Source organism: Aplysia californica, unplaced genomic scaffold, assembly GCF_000002075.1.
Source record: "Aplysia californica isolate F4 #8 unplaced genomic scaffold, AplCal3.0 scaffold00290, whole genome shotgun sequence".
Classification (NCBI taxonomy): domain Eukaryota; kingdom Metazoa; phylum Mollusca; class Gastropoda; order Aplysiida; family Aplysiidae; genus Aplysia; species Aplysia californica.
The window spans coordinates 700,895-704,152 of NW_004797560.1; the positions used below are offsets into that span (position 1 = coordinate 700,895).

Below are 3,258 nucleotides of genomic sequence, written 5' to 3' on the forward strand. Positions count from 1 at the left end.
TATATATCTGTGGTCAAGACTAATCCTGTTCTGTCGTCTGCTTTCGTCTCCACTTTCAGCGTGCGCTCTTCCACCGCCACCCATTTTTCCTTCTATGTAATTTACTCATTGGTCAATCTTTCGATGAGAAAATGCCCATCTTTCTGGAATAGACATCGAGATACGTGTGATTGTAGACAAGTTTGGTCTGCTTTCAGAGTTCAAGCTAACGATAAATGGTCGCCAAAGTATGGTGACTAGCATAGCTTGACATGCAGTCCTTGAAACTGAAGATCAATTTACATTTGTTGTGCTTTCTTCGCACAGTACTGTGTTTTTAACTGTATATAAGGAGCGGAACCGCCCCCACCCCTTTCCACCCAGATGAAACAACAACACTGTGATAAAAATTACCAAACTGGTGGCAAAATGCCGATATCTTTGACTTCATCATTTTGACGAGTGCCTGATTTCACCAAGATGCCTAGAACGAAGGTCCTGCAAACTGAGTACCCTGTATTACAGCTTTGTTCAACTCATGCTTTTTCTACCCTTCCCTCCCTAAAACACTGCAAAATAAAATCAGTGTATGACCTTGAAGAAAAGACCTTGAGAATAGAAGACCCCCTCTTTCAGAAAACCAGCCCTCTACCGCTTTTTTGACCTCATCATCTCTTTCCAAATGCCTTTCTTTTAAATCCTTTTTTCAGTTTGAGAAACACAAAAAACCCCAACTAAAACCCCACCAAAAATAAGGGACAGGACTAAATCTGGAGAATATGATGGAGGTGACAAAATGTCATAGGATAGCTGTTTTCTCGTACTGAGCAGTGAAAGCTCAAAGAAAAACAGGCACTAGTTGCGTCTTCGCTTACTGTGTTTTTAACAGGCGTTTGCGTTTCATACTGTCGATAAAATAATAATGATCACACGTTCCGTGCCTACCACGGGGCTAACACTGTCTTCATTCCAATACATATGTATCTATGTCGCATTAGTATCGATTCCACAATATTTTACAACATATATTAAGTTTAATACTTCGACATACAATTTTAATTCGTGATTCCGTGCTATAGGATTTTTTACGGCGACACAACATAAAGAGTCAGTCAAAGGGTGAAGGTCGATATCGGGGAGGTGAAGGTCACTGCTGTCTCCTGTCGTAACTTTCGATTTGTTGGAGTGAAGAGAAGCACGTTGACACGACAACGTTAACAAACCTACACCCTGTTTCTTCCCCTTCATTTGATGTTTTGCAATTAGGTTTGAAATACTCAAGAAAAAAAAATGATTTGCGAAAGTTTTAAAAGCCATGCGTTTGCTTGTGTGATCTGCAGCAAAAGTTACGGCCGTTTGACCCCAAAAACAAAACTACATGTATTTGTATGCATGAGTGAAGGTAAAAATTTACCAGACAGGCAGACAGATAGACAACAGCAACGCTGTAAAAGAGCAGCAGAAGTGCAACCTTTAAATAAAAAGCACCCCCATTTTCGCAAAAACCATCAAGGTGGAACAGCAGCTAGCAGCAGGCAACCTGCTTGTTTACCCCCGATCAGCTGATGACCTAGATTCGCTCCAGGTCGCGCAACCTCCCTACCCCCGCCCTCTCCTCGCAGCTGGCTGCCTGGCCAGGGGGAAGACCCCGCACCGCTAGAATCTGATGCAACCTGTTGTTTACATGCAGCTCACGAGCAACCTGACGCAGGCTGCTCATTCTTGCATCACCAGAGAACGTCTCAATATTCTTGAGTGATGAAATTATGAACGTAACAAAGTCTGCTTTTCCCAGGAATGAGTTAAGAAAGAATGAATGGATTATTTAATGGATAAAAATTAAGGAATTTGCAAAATCAACAATATGTATGTAAGCATGCATGCATGCATAGGTAATTAATTATGCATCATGAATGGATTGGTGAATGCATAATATTTTTGCAGTACCATCTTGTATAAAAGTGCATGCATATATAATCTATTTCTCTGCAGGCAAGGTTGCATGCATGCACATGTGCATTTCTCTGCATGCATGGATGCATGCATGCTTGCAAGTTGCAAATGCAAATATTCATGCATGCATGCTTTGCTCCATATTTGCATGGGCGGCTGGAACGAAGGACGGATTGGGGGGGTACAACATGTGACAACGGATCAAGCTTTTGAAGAGACCATGATCAGCGCCCCACCAGTGGCACTCTTAGCGCTGATCATTGATACTAGTAGGGCATCCTCACTCAAACTCAGTGGTACCCGATCTTACACTTACAAATAGGCCCCACCAAACCCCCCCCCAAAAAAAAACCCAAAAAAAACAACAACCCACAACGCTGCAACATAATCGTAAACGACATTTTATTATTATTATCATATTAATTAGGCCTATTTAACAACGCATTAGATTCTATATCATTTATATTTTATATTTTGTACTCAAATTGAAACCTTTTGTTATTGTTAACAATAACAAAGCATAATAAGACCATATCGAATCTTTGTAAGTACTAGATTCTAGTTCTAGAGTAACGGACTCAGCCTACAGTTAATGAGGAATAGTTAAAACCAAATATTCTCTTCTATAATAACTACGCTAAATAAGAGCTTGCAGCACGCGTTGGCGTCGTCTCTAAGCTAAGGGCCAGTAAGGGTCTAAATATCGGTTTTCTGAGCGTTGGTGTGTGGGAACAGCTGAGGAGGGAACCACCCACCCAGCGCGATACACAACACACTAGACGGTCAATAAGAACGTATAGAGACAACACACAGCGAAGATTTCTTGTCCTCGGAAAATGTAAACAAGCTATCGATCGCAAAGAGAAACGTAAAAATATACAGTTGTTGGCGAAAAAAAAAAAACCTGTCCAACAAATCATTCTTTGTCGACATTGTATATATATCAAAGTAAAGGTAGATTTACCTTGAGGTTGAAATAGACAGGGTTTGCTCCATCGAAGATTTGTGGTCCGTTCTGCTCGACAAAGAGTTCGGGTCTAGGGACTAAACAGCTGATTCTGTCACAGGCGTGCGCAAGAGCGTGCGTGCGCGGCACGGGTGGAGCTATTTTTAGAATGAGGCCGTTGTGCGCGTCAGCTGACTGGCCAACTGGGAGGAGGAAGGAAGGTTGCAGCGTCATGTTGGGGGGAGAATCTAGGTCAGTTCGCACGAGTACATTTACTAACAGACGTAAGTCGGTCGCAGCTGATGAAACTATTTGTTACGTAAGTTTTGTGTGGGTCGGGGTTGCAGAAAAAGTGTGAGGAGGGGGAGGGGGGTACACAC

General features: G+C 42.2%; 1 protein-coding gene across 1 annotated transcript in view; it reads right to left on the bottom strand.

The window, feature by feature from the left end:
* The window catches only part of LOC101863593 (diaminopimelate epimerase), an 11,933-nt gene extending 8,877 nt beyond the window's left edge, over nt 1–3,056 (bottom strand). Inside the window, exon 1 of the mRNA XM_005101599.3 lies at nt 2,897–3,056. The gene's annotated coding sequence lies outside the window, so the exon portion shown is untranslated. The remainder of the gene's footprint in view (nt 1–2,896) is intronic.
* Between the last annotated feature and the right edge of the window lie 202 nt (nt 3,057–3,258).